Here is a 22,329-nt window from a genome sequence, read left to right as displayed (position 1 = left end):
AAATATCTTCTCAAATAGTTTCACAAATTTTTCATACAGAAATATTGTAAATAAAGCCATTGGAGTCAGTTTCAGGTTAACTGGTAACATGTCGTGACACAATGAGGACTAGCATAAAAGTGAGCTTTAAGTACAAACTTCAAAATAAAAGTTCTTACAATCTCAGCCTATTGTTAATGAAAGAATATAGATTACTCCACAGGCCTCTAAATTGATACCCACTGATTCTAGTCCCAAGAGATTTCTATGAGGACAAAATATGGTCTATAGCATAAAGTTCAAGCTTAAAGTGTTGAGTTTATAGCATACATTGAAGAATTCAGTTCAGTTCAGTTCAGTCGCTCAGTCGTGTCTAAAACTATAATAAAACATATGTATATTAGTTTATACATGATATATGTATATCACGTCCAACTCTTTGTGACCCCATGGACTGTAGCCCGCCAGGCTCCTCTGTCCATGGGATTTCCCAGGCCAGAATACTGGAGTGGGTTGCCATTCCCTTCTCCAGGGAATCTTCCCAATCCAGGGATTGAACCCAGGTCTCCTGCATTGCAGGCATATTCTTTATCATCTGAGCAACCAGGGAAGCAATAAAACATATAGCTAAGTAAATCTAGAATTAATTCAATTTGGATGTTTGAAAGGGAATTTATTTGAAAGATTTTTGTTAAAAAAAAAATCTGATTGGGAATTTTGGTTCAACACATAAGGAGCAGCGAACACACACCATTCTATCCTAACAACGAATGAAAGGCTGAACAGGCTGAACAATCAACAGTTCTTGAATCCATAAGAAAGGTGAAGACACAGGAAAACCTACTACCCTTAAGACTGAAGATACAGGAAAATATAAGGAGTCAAAGTTCATGGGAGGAGAGATGCATGCATGAAACCACTATGGGAGCCAGAGCTGGAGTAGGAAAGGAAAGGTATATGATCACTTTCGATATTAAAATATAAGTTAAATAAAAGCATACATTTATGCTTAATTTCAAATAATTTATTACCATTGGTACTTTTAATTTTTTGTATGAATTCCAATTATTGTAGTGTCACCTCCTTACAGCTTGAAAAACTTCCTTTTTTACTCTGCTAGCAACAAATGCTCTCAAGTCTTTGGCTACCTGAGAGTGTCTTTATTTCACCTTCATTGCTTAATGATAGTTTTGCTAAATATAGAATTCTCGATCTTAAGACATTATTATTTCAAAGTTTCAGATTGTGTTTAAGAGGAGGCTATAGATCATTCCCTACAGACATTATTCTTTCAAAGTTTCAGATTGTGTTTAAGAGGAGGCTATAGATCATTCCCTACAGACATCCTTGAGATCCACAGTCACTTGCATTTCTTTTCCTGAAGTCACTTTTTATGTTTGGCTACTTTAAACAACAAACTTCCCTGGTGGCTCAGATGGTAAAAGCATCTGCCTACAATGCAGGAGACCCAGGTTCGATCCCTGGGTTGGGAAGATCCACTGGAGAAGGAAATGGCAACCCACTCCAGTATTCTTGCCTGGAAAATCCCATGGATAGAGGAGCCTGGCAGGCTATAGTCCATGGGGTTGCAAAGAGTCTGACACGACTGAGTGACTTCACTTCACTTCACTTTAAACATCTCCTTTAAAAGAAAACTTGGAGGAAAAAATAAAATTGATGAACAGGATTTTCCCCTAACAATTTAGATGTGTCCCATTGACTCTGGGCTCTACTGTCCAAAGAGAAGTCAGCTGTTCATTGTATTTTGGGTCCATGTGTCTCATCTTTCTTGGATGAATAGATTAATGTCTCTCATCAAATTTAGAAGGAAGATTTGACACTGAAACCCACAGGGGTAACTGAGGAAGGAAGACACAAGAAAACGTCTTTTCTTTGGAGAAAGCAGTTGGTGCTGGATCTCCAACTTCAGCTCCAGCTGTTTTCTCTTTCTGCACAGCACTTTCTTTCCAGACAGCATCCAGACCACTGGATTTGTTGAGGAAGAAATGGAATGCCAGTGTGGCAAGTTTACTCTTTGTCTTGCTTACCTGAATTGGTGCAGCTGGAATTTTTCCTCCTCTCCAAAGAATGACTCAGTTACTTAAAGAAATAATGAATATAGGGGGATTAAAGTTTACTTGCTTCTAAGCTGTTCTAGAATTCATGGAATTTAGTCACCATTCATGGAATGTAATCTCAGCCACAAACATAAATTGCATTTCTCCTCTCCCTTTCTTCTACAAATGGCCCTGCTTCAATCTAAGAAATTTAGAGCATTCTGAACTTTTTTTTTTGTTTTAACTCAGTCATATCACAGATGCTCTTTCTCTGTTGGTTGCTTCTACTCTGCCCCTATATATTGAAATGACATAGGACCTAGATCTGGGATTTTTCAATTATTCTCTCTGAATTGCTTCCATCTAATGATTTAGTTTCTTTCATTCTTTCTTCCTTTCTTTCTTCCAATTCTTTTGTTGAACAAGCAATACAGAGACATTGTACAACAATCCAAAAGTAAAATAGGTTTATAGTTAAATATTAGTCTTCTTTCAGTTTCCTTCCTGTTACCTTTAGAATACTGATTCCTTGAAAATGCTACCCAAATAACCTACTGATAAACAAGGCTGAGTTTATCCTTACTTTGATAAGGGAGAATACCACCCTGACCAAGTATTAGTACAAGTTAGATGGAAGTGAAAAGTAAGGCTATTTATAAAGTTTTGGAGTATGCTTTATATCAGTCTTTCAATTCATGGACTTAATTAGGATTGGGTAAGGAGCATGATCTAATAGTTTTGGACTGGTAAACTCAAAAAAGTAATACTTTTGAGACTGGAATTTCAATTGCCTTAGAGAGTTAACAGTCATTTGATGTTATTTATTAAAAAGTTGAACAATTCAGATGTGGTACAAATATACAGTGGAATATTACTCATCCATAAAAAGAATGAATTTGAGTCAGTTCTAGTGAGACTTTTATACAGAGTGAATTAAGTCAGAAAGAGAAAAACAAATATAGTATATTAATGCATATATATGGAACGTAGACAAACGGTGTTAATGAACCTATTTGCAGGGAAGGAATGGATACGCAGATATAGAGAACAGACTTGTGGACATGGTAAGGGAAGGAGAGAATGGGACAAATAGAGAAAGTAACATCGACATATATATGCTGCTGCTGCTGCTAAGTCGCTTCAGTCATGCCCGACTCTGTGCAACCCCATAGACGGCAGCCCTCCAGGCTCCTCTGTCCCTGGGATCCTCCAGGCAAAAACACAGGAGTGGGTTGCCATTTCCTTCTCCAATGCATGAAAGGGAAAAGTGAAAGTGAAGTCGCTCAGTCATATCCGACTCTTAGTGACCCCATGGACTGCAGCCTACCAGGCTCCTCCGCCCATGGGATTTTCCAGGCAAGAGTACTGGAGTGGGTTGCCATTGCCTTCTCCGACATATATGTACTACCATATGTAAAATAAATAATTGGTGAGAAGCTGCTATATAACATAGGCAGCCCAGCCTGGCGCTCTGTGATAACTTAGAGAGGTGGGATGAGGGAAAGGGAGAGAGGCTTAATGGGAAAGGATACATATAGAATTACGGTTGATTTGCATTTCTGTATGGCAGAAACCAACACAATATTATAAAACAATTTTTCTCGAATTAAAAAGTAAAAATAAAAAAAATATAGAAAGAATTTCAAAAAAAGAAAAATGATATATATGAATCTATTTGCAGGGAAGAAATGGAGATGCAGATATAGAGAACAGACTTGTGGACACAGTGGTGGAAGGAAAGAGTGGGAGGAACAGAGCAACATATATACACTACCATGTGTCAAGTAGATAGCTGGTGAGAAGTTGCTATATAACATGGGAGCCCAGCCTGGTGCTCTGTGATGACCTAGAGGGGTGGGATGGGGAGCAGGAGGAGGCTCAAGACATATATGTATTATCATGACTGATTTGTGCTGTTGTGCAGCAGAAACCAAGACAACATTGTAAAGAAATTTTCCTCCAATTAAAAAATAAATTTAAAAAATCAGAATATTGGGGGGGGGGGGGGAAGAGCTGAATAGTTCAATGGTTATTGATATAAGTTTTTGGTGGAGGTTCCTAATAAACTTCTGTCTTCCTGGGAAAGAATTTTTTGAAATAAGGCCACATCGAGGAAGATAATGCAGTAGTAGAGTTCTATTACTGAAAACAACTAAATAGCAAAGTCATGTTAAGTAGTTACCCTTTCTCCCTGCACCCCTCCACCCTATAGTCTTTCCTGGAAATAGATAGTAAATAAATAGAGATGCCATATATATACTAGTCGGGTCTTCCCTGGTGACTCAGAATCCACTTGCAATCTGGGTAACCTGGGTTCGATTCCTGGGTTGGGAAGATCTCCTGGAGGAGAGCATGGCAACCTGCTCCAGTATTCTTGCCTGGAGAATCCGCATTGACAGAATAGCCTGGTGGGCTATAGTCCATGGACACATAGCAAAGAGTCGGACACGACTGACTGACTAAGCACACATATATACAAGCTAATAAAAACAAATATGTGTTCAAATATACATTAATACTTTCCCCACTATATTTAACAATATCTGTAATGAGCTCCATAGAGTACTTGAAGAATTATCTGAATTTTTTCAATGGTAGGATAACTTTTGACCTTATAGATATGTCCTTTTTGTTAACTAAGTTTATTGCTGATGGATGTTTTGGTCCTTTTTGTCCCCAGCTGTTGTCATTGCAAACAATTCTGGAATAGAAAACTCTGTAAACATGCCATTTCACACATAAATGAACACCAGCAAGTGAAAAGGGAAAGTTAAAAACTCTGTGCATGCTAAACCTTAATAGAGTATTTAATAGACCATTGTTCTTCTCTACAAAATTTGTATCAAATGGTCTCTCACAACTAATGTATCAAAATGCAGTTTGCGATCATTATGCCCTATAGAGAAAATAGACAGTAATGAGAGACAGTAGGGCCCGGTGATTAAAAGCATAGACTCTAGATTCACTCTGCCCAGGACTGAATTCTGTTTCCTGCAATTCCTAGGTAATCACAGGTAGGTTACTTAACTTCTCTGTGTCTGTTTCCTTATCTTTAACATGGGCTTAATGATAGCATCTTCTTCACAGAGTTGTGAGGACTAACTTCTTGATTTATGCAAAGTGGTCAGGAAAGTGTCTGGCAGCTATTAAAAGATATATAAGTAAACTCTAAGTATATATAATGTTTGAGGCTTCTCATTAGTAGAGATCCTTAAACATGAAGTAGTTAACCAGGGCTTCCCTGGTGGTTCAAACAGTAAAGAATCTGCCTGCAATGTGGAAGACCCAGTTTGATCCTTGGGACAGGAAAATTCCCTGGAGAAGGAAATGGCAGCCCACTCCAGTGTTCTTGCCTGGAGAATTCCATGGACAGAGGAGCCTGGCAGGCCCCAGTCCATTGGGTTGCAAAGAGTTGGACACAATTATGTGACTAAAACACACACAAACACACTTAACCAGGAAGACTTCCAGTGATCAGTTTAGAGTAGGAATTAGAAGCTAAAGCTAAAAGGCAATACTTATAGGAAGCTTGCATGAATGCAATTAGTTTTATTCAATGTGGTTATGCAATTAACTCCTATATTTTTCTATGAAATTAGCTTAAAAAATTCAAAATTGATCTTGAGGGGAAAAGAACCCCAAAGATGAGTATTCATTTATTTGTCCATCAAATATTTCTGATTCCCCTACTATGTGCTATGATCTATGGATTCAATGGCTACTGCATACTTGTTTCTCAATAACTATTTATTGAATAAATAATGAATTGGAAAGAATCCCCGGTGTTAAAAACTTAGAACATCATTAGAGAAGAAAGGTAAGTGGGAATGAGAGTACAGAGTAATGAGTGTTGTGATGGAGATTAGTACAGGATGGTATAGACGCATAAAGGAGGGGCATCTAACTCAGCCTTGAGGTCAGAGTGTACTAACAAAGAGGTATTATCCAAGACAGTGAGGGAAAGGCAAATGATGCATGTGTCACTGGGGGCATTTAGAGGGACCAACACTTATAAAGATACAGATGAAGCAGCAAGAGAATCACTACAGTTCAATAGTTAAGGACAGAGGCTCTGACATCATAGCTTCCTACGACTGAACCTTATTTCAACTTGGGCAAGGTGTGATCCCCTCTGCAACACACTTTCCACATCAATACTAGTCCTTCACTCAGAAGAATGTGTGAGGCTCAAACAGGTTAATGCATAAAACATTAAGCAAAATGACAGACACAAAGTAAGATCTCAAAAAATGTTGGCCATGATTATTATCATTATTAAAGAAAATCATGTCACTTTTAGGGACAAAAGTATCCTTCTGAAGGAGTGTAGGGCTCTGTGGTTCAGAGAAGCTTTAAAGAGGCTGAGTCCTTGGGGCCTCCTGTAAGGAAGAAGGAGAACCCAGCTGAGAATGACCCTGAAGTCAAAGAGTGCCTTGGTGTGTGGGATTTTCCAAAATACAAAGGTTGAATTCGATTGAAGTAAATATGTCATCATGTTCTTTCTAGTATTGTGTGAGCTGAATGAGCCTGTATTAGCTCTGTTCACACCATTCATAATGTACTGAAGTAAATTACATCCCCTCTCTGCTTCTGCCACTGCAGACTCCAGAGTCTCTGTCTTATCAGGCTACTTGCACATGGGAGCCCTTGCCACTCTCTCAAGGGCATTTCCCAGCTCTTCTCTGAACCTTCTCAAGTAGCATGGATGAAGAGTCACCTGCACTGCATGACGGTAAACCAAGGATTTGTGTGAGGGTTCTTGCTTTTGTTTGTACTGCTCCCTAATTAAATCTATTTTAAAAAAACCTTTAGGAATAACTCATAGTAACTTCAAATTATACTTTCTTTTTAATCAACAACTCTGAGAACTGTGTGCTTTAATCATACTCTATGCTCTCTTTTTCTAATGCCTTATTTTTCATTTTCTCACTGAAACTTACCTGCCTCTTGACAGCTGCAAAGAAATTCCTGCCATTTATTTTCATTTGACTTCATATTTTCACACCTTTGAGGAGTATATACATTTCTATGAAGATAAATAACCATTTATCTTGACCTTTATTACCTATATCTAGTATACTCATAATAGATAAGTCTTCTTCATTTTAATGGCTCAAATGTTACAGAGTCCTTCCAAATTTTAAACTAAAAGTGTATGATTTCTCTTATTTACACAGCAGATGGTTCATCTAGGCTCTTAAACAACTTATTCACCTTATAAAAGCCACTTTGCTTTTCCTGCATAGGTGATCCTCAATGTTGTACACTATATTATAGAGGCCAACATTAACCCCCACCCACTGCTACACACAACACATTGTCCTTCCTTTTAGATTTTGCTGTATGTATTTGAACTCTGACAGTTCTCTCTTATGAGCAGACACATTGACTGCCTTTGTTCCAGATTATTATTTCAAGGGAAATTTTTTATAGTGAACAGCCTTGGAAGATAGAGCATAGGGTAGGTTTAATGCACAGTATCTCATATTCAGCTTCTTTAAGCTCAGGGTTCTGTTTTTCTAATAACACTAGTTTTCTAGTGTTTTCTAATAACACTAGTTTTCTAATAACACTAGTAACTTACTAAGTGTTCAGGTACTCCTGGCTCTCTCTGTATTGTAAGAATTGGGGCTCAGAGAGGTGGTGCAAATGTTGATATTATTGCTGTGAGTAATAACGTCTTTTGTCTCATTCCAAGATATCTCGGGGCTTTTGCCTGCATCCATGGAACCACAGCAGGCTCATTGGTAAGCATGGAAGGAAGGTAAATCTCACATCCTTCAGAGTTCTCAACAAAGACTTCATTTCAACTTTCTTAATTCTTTAAATGTGGCTCTTTCAGAACATGCAGAGTGGGGGTTCCTTCTCCACTCTGCATAGCAAAGTCAATGTCTCTCCCACATTCAGGTAAAATACTGGAGATTTACATTTTCCAGAGATATTTGCAGAACTAAAGGAAAATGCTGTGTAGAAAATAGGGGAAGAAGAGAAAGCCTACATATCAAGCAGAGAGATTTCTTCTCAATCTCCTTCCTCTCTCTCATGGTCTCCCACGATTCTGGCAACAAGATGTATAGTCATCAGAAAGAACATTAGAGGAATCCTCCCTGGGGAAATGGAGAATCCCCAGAGAATACATCTATAGATATTTACATGGGTACTTCTCAGTGAAAAGTGATTTGTCGCTTTATTGCCTTGTATGCATAGACACACATCTAGAATTTCCTATTGGCTCATTAGAGCTCCTCTTTTAGATATAAATGAAAAATCAAGGTGGTTTCTAACATGAAAGACCACGATGGAACAAACAGAAAAATATATGAACGTTGGAGAAAGGAGAGACAATGCATAGAGAAGAGAAAATATTTAAATATAGATGCATGGGTAATTGCCAACATCCGCTGGATTATCGCAAAAGCAAGAGAGTTCCAGAAAAACATTTATTTCTGTTTTATTGACTATACCAAAGCCTTTGACCGTGTGTGGGAATACCAGACCACCTGACCTGCCTCTTGAGAAACCTATATGCAGGTCAGGAAGCAACAGTTAGAACTGGACATGGAACAACAGACTGGTTCCAAATAGGAAAAGGAGTATATCAAGGCTATATATTGTCACCTTGCTTATTTAACTTATATGCAAAGTATATCATGAGAAACGCTGGGCTGGAAGAAGTACAAGCTGGAATCAAGATTGCCGGGAGAAATATCAATAACCTCAGATATGCAGATGATACCACCCTTATGGCAGAAAGTGAAGAGGAACTAAAAAGCCTCTTGATGAAACTGAAAGAAGAGGAGCGTGAAAAAGTTGGCTTAAAGCTCAACATTCAGAAAACTAATATGGCATCCGGTCCCATCACTTCATGGGTAATAGATGGGGAAACAGTGGCAGACTTTATTTTTCTGGGCTCCAAAATCACTGCAGATGGTGATTGCAACCATGAAATTAAAAGACGCTTAGTCCTTGGAAGGAAAGTTATGACCAACCTAGATAGCATATTCAAAAGCAGAGACATTACTTTGCCAACAAAGCTCTGTCTAGTGAAGGTTATAATTTTTCCAGTGGTCATGTATGGATGTGAGAGTTGGACTGTGAAGAAAGCTGAGTGCCAAAGAATTGATGCTTTTGAACTGTGGTGTTGGAGAAGACTATTGCGAGTTCCTTGGACTGCAAGGAGATCCAACCAGTCCATCCTAAAGGAGACCACTCCTGGGTGTTCATTGGAAGGACTGATGCTGAGGCTGAAACTCCAATACTTTGGCCACCTCATGTGAACAGTTGACTCATTGGAAAAGACCCTGATGTTGGGAGGGATTGGGGGCAGGAGGAGAAGGGGACGACAGAGGATGAGATGGCTGGACGGCATCACCGACTCGATGCACATGAGTTTGGGTGAACTCCGGGAGTTGGTGATGGACAGGGGGCCTGGCATGCTGCGATTCATGGGGTCACAGAGTTGGACATGACTGAGCAACTGAACTGAACTGAATATTCTTAAAAAGATGAGAAGTAGAAGTGAAAGTCACTCAGTCGTGTCCAACTCTTTGTGATCCCATGGACTATACAGTTCATGGAATTCTCCAGGCCAGAATACTGGAGTGGGTAGCCTTTCCCATCTTCAGGGGATTTTTCCAACCCAGGGATAGAACCCAGGTCTCCCACATTGTGGGCAGCTTCTTTACCAGCTGAGCCACAAGGGAAGCCCAAGAATACTAGAGTGGGTAGCCTATCCCTTCTCCAGCAGATCTTCCCGACCCAGGAATCGAACTGCAGTCTCCTGCATTTCAGGTGGATTCTTTACCAACTGAGTTATCAGAGAAGCCCCAAAAGATGAGAGAATAGAGTGTAAACACAAAATTTAAAAAGGCTTATATAACAAAAATTGTTATAGAAGATAATTTATTCCATTAATAAATTCAAAAATTGGAAGAGAATGTTGAAAAAAGTCTTCAAGAAAGTGTATCAAAAAGAAGAAAAAAAGTTAGATAATGAAAGAAAGAATACAAAGTGTGAGGATCAATAGAAGAGGTTTAAATGTTTAAATAGAAGAGGTTTAAATGTCCAACATCAGTTTCAGAGCAATAAAAGAGACAACATCAATGAAAGGAATATTTCACAATATTAAAGATCATCAGGACTGAGTGACTAGCATAGTGACTAGCATAGCATAGGAAAAAAAATAACAGAGAATATATATTGAAAAGTATGCTAAAAGTTTACAAAAAGAGAAAGGGGGGGGGGAATATCACATTATAAAGATTGATAATTCAAATGAAATTAGATTTTTTAACAATCACCCTAGAAATTAGAGAGCAATGGAGTAATGTCTTCAATATTAAAAGGGCAATTACTTCTAAGCTAAATAAATATACTTGGCAAACTATTCACAACATATAGGAATATAATAAAGATATTTTCACAAAAGTAATATTTTAAGGAATATATAACCCATACTTTGTTTTCAGTGTATTATTGAAAAGGTATACCCTCAAAATGAGGGATTCAGGAAATAGGGAAATTAATATTGGCAAGAGTTCAGGAAATCTCAGGATGCTGGTGGCCAGGTATATGAAAAGGTGCTCAATACCCAATCACCAAGGAAATGTAATTTAAAACTGCAATGAGATATCACTCCCATCTGTTGGAGTAGCCATTATCAAAAAGACAAGAAATAACCAAAGCTGGCAAGGATAAAAAGGGAACCCTTGTACACTACTGGTGGGAAAGTAAACTATTTACAGCCACTGTGGAAAACAGCATGGAGGTTCCTTTAAAAATTGAAAATAGGGACTTCATTGGTGGTCCATGGTCTTCCCTGGTGGCTCGCTGGTAAAGAATCCACCTGCAGTGTGGAAGACCTGGGTTCAATCTCTGGGTTGGGAAGATCCCCTGGAGAAGGGAATGGCAACCCACTCCAGTATTCTGGCCTGGAGAATTCTATGGACTGTATAGTCCATGGGGTCACAAAGAGCTGGACACGACTGAGCTACTTTCACTTTCTGGTAGTCCAGTGGTTAAGAAACTGCCTTCCAATGCAGGGGATACAGGTGTGATCCTTGGTGGAGGAACTAAGATCCCACATTCTGTGGAGCAACTAAGTCCACATGCTGCAACTAGAGAGCCTATGCATCACAACTATTGAACCTATACGCTTTACATCATGTGTACCAGAACTGGAGATGCCCCTTCATGCTGCAACTAGAGAAAAAGCCAGCACCCCAGCATTATTCACAATAGCCAAGTTGTGGAAACATTCTAAGCATACATCAACAGATGATTGAATAAAGAAAACGTGGGAGAATTTAAACACATCTGTATGCACACATTCATGCATACATACACAGTGGAATATTATTAAGCCATACAAAAGGAGGAAATTATGGTATTTACAACAGGATAAATAAACCTGGAGGATATTATGCTAAGCCTAAGTGAAATAAATCTAATACAGAAGTATAAATACAATATGATCTCACTTTTATGCAGTATCCAAAAATGTTGAACTCACTAAAGCAGAGAGTAGAATGGTGGTTGCCAGGGGCAGGGAGAAAAGGGGAACACGTTGGCCAAAGGGTACAAGTTTTCATTATAAGTCAGTTGTATAGTTTGGTGACTAAGGTTAATGATGCTTTATTGAAGTTTTGAAATTTCCCAGGAGAATCGATTTTAAGTGTTCTTAGTACATAAGATTGGAGAAGGCAATGGCACCCCACTCCAGTACTCTTGCCTGGAAAATCCCATGGATGGAGGAGCCTGGTAGGCTGCAGTCCATGGGGTCGCTGAGAGTCGGACACAACTGAATGACTTCACTTTGACTTTTCACTTTCATGCATTGGAGAAGGAAATGGCAATCCACTCCAGTGTTCTTGCTTGGAGAATTCCAGGGATGGGGAAGCCTGGTGGGCTGCCATCTATGGGGTCACACAGGGTCGGACATGACTGAAGCGACTTAGCAGCAGCAGCAGCAGTATATAAGAACATTAAAAAAAGTAATTGTATGAGGCAATGGCTGTGTGAATAATCTTGACTGTGGTAATCATTCACAATGTAAATGTGTATCAAATCATCATACTGTAACATTCTAAATATATACCATTTTTGTCTGTTATAATTTAATAAGTGTGGAGGATGGGAGGACTCCTGGTGAGGGAAAGCTCCAGGATTACAGCAGCAGGCCTACAGAGCAACCCAAGAGTTGGATTGGCAAATGTGGGAAGAGATGACCTTAATATGAAAAGAAACTGAGAATTTCCTAGCAGTCCAGTGGTTAGGACTAGATTCTCTCACTTCCAGGCCCCTGGTTCAATCCATGGTCAGGGAAATAAGATCCTGCAAGCCATGCAGTGTGGCCAAAAATAAGATAAAAAGAAACTAACTAGGAGTCCAACTAACAAGACAGATAGATAGATTAATGTGACTTGGGAATATTACCTAACTATGTTGTTGTTCAGTAGCTAAGTCATGTCTGACTCTTTGAAACCCCATGAATTGCACATTCATATTCATGAACTGCATATGCATATTCATATCTAACTATGGAAGAAGGTTTTGTTGTTCTGGTGGAAGACAGGAGCCTGGATTAATTATAGCTACTTGAAGACTAAACAAATGAACTTGTCAACTGAAAAAATTACACAGCCTATAAGTTGAGAATTACATTATATTTGGTGGACAAAACCAAGGACTTAAAGCCAGGACTCAGCCTCTCAGATATCTCTGAGAGACTACTCCAAAGAGGTAAGAGAGGAGTCAGGATATGTGAGAATTTTTGCAACAAAGATCAAGTGGTAGGAGCTTTGAAAGATTATTGTTAATTAAAGAAAACTGAGTATTTCAAGTTAAGGAATTTAATGCTTTTCTATGTATGGGCCCATGGAAGAGTCTGGACTCACTTAAATCATCCTTTTGATATACACCTTATCATCCAGAGTCATGTGTGTGTGTGTATGCGTGCACTAAGTTGTTTCAGTCATATCCAACTCTTTGCAACCCCATGGACTGTAGTCCACCAGGCTCCTCTGTTCATGAGATTCTCCAGGCAAGAAAACAGGAGTGGGTTGCTGTGCCCTCCTCCAGGGGATCTTCCTGATCCAGGGATCAAGGGTCTCCTGGATTGGCAGGCAGGTTCTTGGCCACTAGTGACACCTGGGGAACCCCATCCAGGGCCAGTATTCATTTTTTCCCTGTTACAGTCCCTTCAGAGAGCACGGTCAGGGTAGGGGTGGCTGTGGTGGCTGAGACTTGGTAGGAGGCATTCTGTTTCCATCCCAAGTTCCCTCAGGGCTCATCCCTGGGGGTGGCTGTAATGTGATGGCTTGATGGCAGCAATATCCTTTGTTCACTGATATGGCAGGCAACATTTTTCCTTCACAGATTCAATTACTAAAATTCAGCAAGAAAACAATAATTGCACTGGAAGAGATGTACACTTATGGCTTGCTGCATGGCTCAGTTGTAATATTTGCATATTATAATAATGTATGCTCTGAAAATAGATTTATTTTGGCTGGGAGTATGTCAAGAGGAGAAGTATTTGCACATGTTTGTCTTCATGTGTAAAAATGCTGGTGTTGTAAATGAGCTAGGAATAGATAAGGTCTAAAATTTAGGAATTAAGAAATACTATTACATGCATTTTATATATATTATAGCAGAAATACAGAGGTTAATAACATGAGAAACAGGGAAGAGTTGAAAATAGGTGCTTCTATGAAGCAAGAATTATGGGTGGAAGCACAAAGTATTTTAATAATGTACTATTTTGTACTTTTAATTCTACATTTGAATTATTTATCAAAAATAAAATTAAATTGTAAAAATTAAGGTTAACTATTAGATAAATAGGAAGGATATATATATATATAACTTTCTAACCAGAAAATGGAACAAACTAATCAGTCAAACAAAAAGATTTATTGAGAAACAGAGATTAAGAAACCTTAGTGCATGGAAAATACAAAATAAGATGGCAGTAATGTTTAATAACTTCTCTAATTATAATAAATGTGACTGAATTAAGCTAATCAATTGTAATACAGAGGCCTTCAGATTGAGTTTTAATAATCTACACTACGCTATTAAAATAACATGTCACAGGTTGAAAATGAAGAGGTATAAGTGTTATCCAGGAAAATACTGACCAAAAGAAAATTGATATAACATTACGAGTATCAGACAAAATATCTTTCTAAGTGAAAACTTCAGCACTATTGCCAAAGAAGCTGAAGTTCAACAATTCTATGAAGACCGACAAGACCTCCTAGAACTAACAACCAAAAAAGATGTCCTTTTCATCACAGGGGACTCGAATGCAAAATTAGGAAGTCAAGAGATATCTGGAATAACAGGCAAGTATGGCCTTGGAGTACAAAATGAAGCAGGGCAAAGGCTAAAAGAGTTTTGCCAAGGGAACACACTGGTCATAGCAAATGCCCTCTTCCAACAATGCAAGGGACAATTCTACACGTGGACATCACCAAATGGTCAATACCAAAATCAGATTGATTATATTTTTTTGCAGCTGAAAGTGGAGAAGATCTATACAGTCAGAAAAAAAAAAAAAGACCCGGACCAGGCTGTGGCTCAGATGAACAGCTCCTTATTGTGGAATTCAGGCTCAAATTGAAGAAAGTAGGGAAAACTACTAGGCCATTCAGGTATGATCTAAATCAAATCTCTTATGGTTATATAGTGGAGATGATGAATAGATTCAAGGGATTAGATCTTGTAGACAGAGTGCCTGAAGTGCTATGGGCAGAGGTTGTAACACTGTACAGCAGGTAGTGACCAAAACCATTCCCAAGAAAAAGAAATGCAAGAAAGCAAAGTGGTTGTCTGAGGAGGCCTTACAAATAGCTGAGAAAAGAAAAGAAGTGAAAGGCAAAGGAGAAGGAAAAGATATACCCCTCTGAATGCAGAGTTCCAGAGAATAGGAAGGAGAGATAAGAAAGCCTTCTTAAGTGAACAACACAAAGAAACAGAGGAAAACAATAGAATGGAAAAGACTAGAGATCTCTTTAAGAAAATTGGAGATACCAAGGGAATATTTCATGCAAAGATAGGCACAATAAAGGACAAAGGCAGCAAGAACCTAACAGAAGCAGAAAGGATTAAGAAAAGATGGCAAGAGCAAACAGAAGAACTGTACAAAAAAGTTCTTAATAACCCAGATAACCACAATGGTGTGGTCACTCAACTACAGCCAGACATCTTGGAGTGTGAGGTCAAGTGGGCCTCAGGAAGCATCACTATGAACAAAGTTAGTGAAGGTGATGGAATTCCAACTGAGGTATTTCAAATCCTAAAAGATGATACTGTTAAAGTGCTGCATTCATTTTAACAGCAAATTTGGAAAACTCAGCAGTGGCTGCAGGACTGGAAAAGGTCAGTTTTAACTCCAATCTCAAAGAATGGCACAGCCAAAAAATATTCAAATTACTGTATAATTGCACTTTTTTCACATGCTAGCAAAATTATGCTCCAAATCCTTCAAGCTATGCTTCAGCAGTATGCGAACTGAGAAATTCCAGATGTACAAGCTGGATTTATAAAAGGTAAAGGATCCAGAGATCAAATTGCCAACATACTCTAGATCATAGAAAAAGCAAGGGAAGTCCAATCAAAAACATCTACTTCTGCTTCACTAGACCATAGAAAAAGCAATGAAATTCCAAGAAAAAACATCTATTTCTACTTCATTGACTATGTTAAAGCCTTTGACTGTGTGGATCACAACAAACTGCGGAATATTTTTAAAGAGATGGGAATACCAGACCACATTACCTGACTCCTGAGAAACTTGTATGCAGAACAAGAAGCAATAGTTAGAACCAGATATGGAAAAACGGACTGGTTCAAAACTGGGAAAGGAAGGAATACATCAAGGCTGTATATTGTCACCCTGCTTATTTAACTTATATGCAAAATACATCATGTGAAATGCCAGGCTGGATGAAGCACAAGCTGGAATCAAGATTGTGGGGAGAAATATAAATAACCTCAGCTATGCAGATGACACCATCTTTATGGCAGATAGTGTGGAGGAATTAAACAACCTCTTGATGAAGGTGAAAGAGGAGAGTGAAAAAGCTGGGTGAAAACTCAACATTTCAAAAAATGAAGACCATGGCAACTGGTCCCATCACTTCATACAAATAGATGGGGAAATGTGGAAACAGTATCAGATTTCATTTTCTTAGGTTCCAAAATCAATGTAGAGGGTGACTGCAGCCATAAAATTTAAAGATGCTTGCTCCTAGGAAGGAAAGCTATGATAAACCTAGACCGTTTATGAAAAAGCAGAGACATCACTTTGCCAGCAAAGGTCCATCTAGTCAAAGCTATGGTTTTTCCAGTAGTCATGGATGGATGTGAGAGTTGGACCATAAAGAAGGCTGACTGTGGAAAAATTAATGGTTTTGAACTGTGGTGCTGGAGTAGACTCTTGAAAGTCCCTTGGACTGCAAGGAGATCAAACCAGTCAATCCTAAAGGAAATCAACCCTGAATATTTATTAGAAGGATTGATGCTGAAGCTCCAATCCTTTGGCTACATGTTGCAAAGAGCCAACTCACTGGAAAAGACCCTGATGCTGGGAAAGATTGAGGTAAAGGGGAAAGGGGGGAGACAGAAGATGAGATGGTTGGATGGCATCACTGACAATGGACATGAGTTGGAGCAAGCTCAGTGAGATAGTGAAGGACAGGGCAGGTTGGCGTGCTACAGTTCACGGGATCACAAATAGTCGGACACGACCCAGGGACTGAAAACGACAAGATGAACATCACTAAGGGACTTACATTGATAAATAAAACAATTCACCAGGAAGGTATTCCATTAATGAATTTATAAGATCCTAGCAGCATAGCTTCAAAATGTATATGCAAAAGACAGTAAAACTACAGGGATAAACTGACAAACACCATAGTAGATGATACTACTACACATTTCTTTTGAACTAATAAATTAATCAATGAGTTAATAGGATCACAACAGTTATGACAAGTAATAAGCTTAACTTAATACTCAATTTATGCAGAGACTGTTAAGTCTTTTGACCCTAGTGAAGTGAAAGTTGGTTAGTCTTGTCCGACTATTTGCCACCCCATGTACTATACAGTCCATGGAATTCTCCAGGCCAGAACTGGAATGGGTAGCCTATCCCTTCTCCAGGGGATCTTCCCAACCCAGGAATTGAACTAGGGTCTCCGGCACTGCAGGCAGATTCTTTACCAACTGAGCTATCAGGGAAGCCTGATATTTTTGACTCTAAGGATGCCTCAACAAATTCTGAAACAAGGGTATTATACAAATAGTCTTCATGGACCACAATGCTATAGAATAAGAAATCAATAAAAGAAAGTAGCCAAACTTTCCATTACCCCTCCTTATAGTATTGAAGATTTATTTTATAAGCACTTACATAGCACTTACTATATGCCAGCCATTATTCTAAGAACTTTCAAATATTTACTCATTCAATCCTCACAACAGTTGTTTAAGGTCAAACTATTATTCTTCGCATTTCACAAATAAGGAAATTGAGGCACAGAGGGGAGGGCCATGTGCCCAAGGTCACCTATAGCAGTAGCAGATGGATCACAAACCCAGGCACCCTGACTCCAGGATCTGAGCTCTTCGGTATTAAGTGTATTATCCTAACATAAACATATAAATAAACTGAGAGTTAAAGAAAAAATAAAAACAAAAATTTTAAATTATATAGTATAACTCAACAATAGCACTGTACATCAGAATGACTAAGGTAAATCTGAAGCAGTTCTCAGAAAGAAATTTATAACCTTATAATATTTACTGTAAAGCAAGAGGAAAAAATATTTTAATTCAAGAAGCTTAAAAAATAAAAATAAAATCAAAGAAAGTTGAAACAAATAATAGTGAAATAAAGTTAAATTACTAAAGCAAGTATGAAATAATTGTTTTTATTCAGTCACTGAGTCATGTCTGATTCATTGTGATCCCCATGGACTGCAGCAATAGTAAATGTGATGCCCATGAACTGAACTATAGTAAATATTATAAGGCTATAAATTTCTTTCTGAGAACTTCTTCAGATTTACCTTGTTCATTTAATTGTAATGCTGGAGAGGACTCTTGAGAATCCCTTGGACTGCAAGGAGGTCAAACCAGTTAATCCTAAAGGAAATCACCCTGAATATTCATTGGAAGGACTGATGCTGAAGCTGAAGCTCCAATGTGTTGGCCATCTGAAACAAATAAGAATGAAATAAAATTAATTAAAATACTAAAGGAAATATAAAACAGAAACAAAAAATTGATCTTTGGAAATATTAACTGAAAAATATAGTCTCTAACAACTATGATAAATTGGAGAGATATAATTTAAAAAATCAAATAGGAAAAAAGATAAGAGGGCAGATACAGATGAGTAAAATAATTATAAAAGCATATCATGAACAACTTTTTATTAATCTATTTGAAAAAGAATGCAAAATGGGAAAATTCAGAAGAAGATACAAATTACCATAACTATACCATGAAGCAATGGAAAATTTACTTGAATAATAATCCTTAAAAATGGAAATAAAGGAAAATCTATTCTCTCACAAAACAAGCAAGCAACAACAAAAAAGACACCAGGCTCAGAGCACAGAAAAGAAGCAAAATCTTCCCAGCATTTAAACAGGTTGCTGATTGAAAACTTTTGGTATCAAAGTTAAAGTAGGGAATGATAATTATCAACCAATAAGGAATGAATAAAAAAATAGCAACCTGAATTCAACAGTGTATAAAAAGAACAAGCACAGGTTTTCTTTTAAAATGAATAAATCAAAATCAGAACAGTCTATTAATGTAGAAAGAAAGCATATTAAAGAATAAAAAGAAAGAAAGCATCCTAACCAATTAAAGAAAGAAAGCACATTAAAGAATACAAAGCATAAAAATTATATCAGTGGATACAGAAAAGGAATGAGGCCATTGAACAGACTGTTAGTGATGAACTTGCAAACGAAACAGGAATAGAAGGGAAATTCCTTAATGTGATAAAGTTTATCTGTCTGAGATTTACAACAAGCATCACATTTAATGGTGGCTGAAACATGAGAAGCATTTAAATTAAATTTGTAAAAAGACAAAAAGGCCTCTATAACTGCCTTTATTCAATCCTGTATTATAGTTCATAACTAATGTGATAAATCAAAAGAGGTAAAGATATTAAAAAATCAGAATGGAAAAGACAAAACTTCCCAAACATACCAATGATATACTCATTCCTTTTTCAGAAAAACAACAAACAAACAAAAAAAACCCCACCAAACTTCCATCCACTCCAGATTTTTCAGTCTTTTTCAGATATGTGCAATAAGAATCATATATTTTTTAAAAGTCATTTCTCAGTTCATAATTTCAATATCAGGGTTTCTTTTCCTTTCTCATGGGTTTCAACTCCATTTCTATTTCTAATTTCAGAGATACATATTTAAACAGAGCTACCAGAAAAACTGTGAAGAATGGACATTGATTAATAAGGTCCAAGATTTAATGATTATTTTAAAGTCTTGCTAAGATCTGCTGCCAAGCTTTAAGCCCTCTTTCAGCTGCTCCCTAAAGGATTTCAAACAGTTCTAATGAGGCTATGCACTAGTCATTCCCAAGTTGTAATAAATATGCTATGTATCTATTTCTTAGCTCTAGGTCTCTGGACCTTAATGGCTTATGAGCCTGAGTATTTGCAGTTTCTCTTGGATAAATGTTTGAGGGCCTTGAAAGAGATTATGTGGAACTAAACCAAATGCCTAGCAACTATCCCATGCTGTCAGCCTCTCTCAGTTTACTTGCCTTATCAAAGACACCACAGTGAACTGCCTTGCTTTCAGGTATTCATTTCTCAGTCCACTGGTGTTTAGGAAAGGAACCTTTCCTACTTTTGGTGTCTCTAAGAGAAAGGCATAAGCAGGGTACCAGAACTAGGGATTAGAAGAACCCAAGTTCCAGTGGAACCTGGTAGAATTGATATCTGATTCTCCTTCAACCTCTGGAAAGGCCCATCTTAGGCTGACATTATAAAAGGCAGACAAGGCTGGGCCTACCATCTCTCAGTCATGTCCGACTCTTGCAACCCCATGGATTGTAGACTTCCAGAATCCTCTGTCCATGGGATTCTCCAGGCAAGAATACTAGAGTGGGTTGCCATTTCCTTCTCCAGGGGATCTTCCCAACCCAGGGATCAAACCCGGGTCTCCTGCATTGCAGGCAGACTCTTTACCGACTGAGCCATGAGGGAAGCCAAGCAAATACTTAAATACTGGGAAAGAGAAAGAGGGCAAATGCAGGAAGAACTGCAATGGGGGCCTTCCTTCTCATCTCACTCAAGGAGAAAGTGCTCAGGTTTTCCTGTGCAATGCACAGCGATGTAGCTTACAGTGAATGATGTCAGTTTTGTGATCTCCAAAGAAGATTTACCTTCAGGACCAGGGACCAGGGTTAATCACTCAAGAGCTTTTGTGTAGCAGAGTTTTATTAAAGTGAAAAAGGAACAGAGAACACTTCTGACACGGACATCAGAAGGGGGATGGAGAGTGCCCCCCACCCCCGCTAGTCTTAGCAAGGAAGCTATCTACTTTTTCAGTTGGTTATTACAGTAAATCAAAAGAACGTCTTAATGTTGCAAAGGTCTTACTAAGCCCACTACCACAATTTACATTTTAAGATAACAGGATTAGAACTAAAAATAGAAAGATCTTACCAGACCCACTTACCATTCAATATTACAGTAATCCAAGTCTATGCCCTGACCATTAATGCTGAAGAAAGGTTCTATGAAGACCTACAAGACCTTCTGAATTAATACCCAAAAAAGATGTCCTTTTCATTATAGGGGACTGGAATGCAAAAGTAGGAAGTCAAGAAACAGAGTAACAGGCAAATTTGGCCTTGGAATACAGAATGAAGCAGGGGAAAGGCTAATAGAGTTTTGCCAAGAGAACGCACTGGTCATAGCAAACACCCTCTTTCAACAACACAAGAGAAGACTCTACACATGGACATCAACAGATGGTCTACACCTAAATCAGATTGATTATATTCTTTGTGGCCAAAGATGGAGAAGTTCTATACAGTCAGCAAAAAAAAAAAGACTGGGAGCTGACTGTGGCTCAGATCATGAACTCCTTATTGCCAAATTCAGACTTAAATTGAAGAAAGTAGGGAAAACCATTAGACCATTCAGTTCAGTCACTCAGTCTTGTCCGACTCTTTGCAACTCCATGAATCACAGTACGCCAGGACTCCCTGTCCATCACCAACTCCTGGAGTTTACTCAAACTCATGTTCATCGAGTCAGTGATACCATCCAGCCATCTCATCCTCTGTCATTGCCTTTTCCTCCTGCCCGCAATCCCTCCCAGCACCAGTGTCTTTTCCAATGAATCAACTCTTCTCATGAGGTGGCCAAAGTATTGGAGTTTCAGCTTTAGCATCAGTCCTTCCAATGAACACCCAGGCCTGATCTCCTTTAGACCATTCAAGTGCGACCTAATCAAATCCCTAATGATTATACACTGGAAGTGAGAAATAGATTTAAGGGACTAAATCTGATAGACAGAGTGCTTGATGAACTATGGACAGAGGTTCGTGACATTGTACAGGAGACAGGGATCAAGACTATCCCCAAGAAAAAGATATGCAAAACAGAAAAATGGCTGCCTGAGGAGGCTGTCTGGAGAAGACAATGGCACCCCACTCCAGCACTCTTGCCTGGAAAATCCCATGGACAGAGGAGCCTGGTAGGCTGCAGTCCATGGGGTCGTTAAGAGACACGACTGAGCGACTTCACTTTCAATTTTCACTTTCATGCATTGGAGAAGGAAATGGTAAACCACCCCAGTGTTCTTGCCTGAAGAATCCCAGGGATGGGGAAGCCTGGTGGGCTGCTGTTGATGGGGTCGCACAGAGTTGGACATAACTAAAGCGACTTAGCAGCAGCAGCAGCAGCAGCAGCAGAGGAGGCCTTACAAATAGCTGTGAAAAAAAGGGAAGTGAAAAGCAGAGGAGAAAAGGAAAGATATACCCATTTGAATGCACAGTTCCAAAGAATAGCAAGGAGAGATAAGAAAGCCCTCTTCAGTGATCAGTGCAAAGAAATAGAGGAAAACAATAGAATGGGAAAGACTAGAGATCTCTTCAAGGAAATTAGAGATACCAAGGGAACATTTCATGCAAAGATGGGCTCAGTAAAGGACAGAAATGATATGGACCTAACAGAAGTAGAGGATATTAAGAAGAGGTGGCAAGAATACACAGAAGAACT

At 38.5% G+C, this 22,329-nt stretch overlaps 1 non-coding gene across 1 annotated transcript; it reads left to right on the top strand.

Moving 5' to 3' along the window:
- Nucleotides 1-1,399: 1,399 nt before the first annotated feature.
- On the top strand, nt 1,400-1,472 carry TRNAC-ACA (transfer RNA cysteine (anticodon ACA)). Its single transcript has one exon. It is a non-coding gene; the product is annotated as a tRNA-Cys (tRNA).
- The last annotated feature ends 20,857 nt before the right edge of the window (nt 1,473-22,329 follow it).

The sequence above is a fragment of the Bos taurus genome, chromosome 3 (genome assembly GCF_002263795.3).
Source record: "Bos taurus isolate L1 Dominette 01449 registration number 42190680 breed Hereford chromosome 3, ARS-UCD2.0, whole genome shotgun sequence".
NCBI lineage: Eukaryota > Metazoa > Chordata > Mammalia > Artiodactyla > Bovidae > Bos > Bos taurus.
This window is presented reverse-complemented; position numbering and strand designations above follow the sequence as displayed.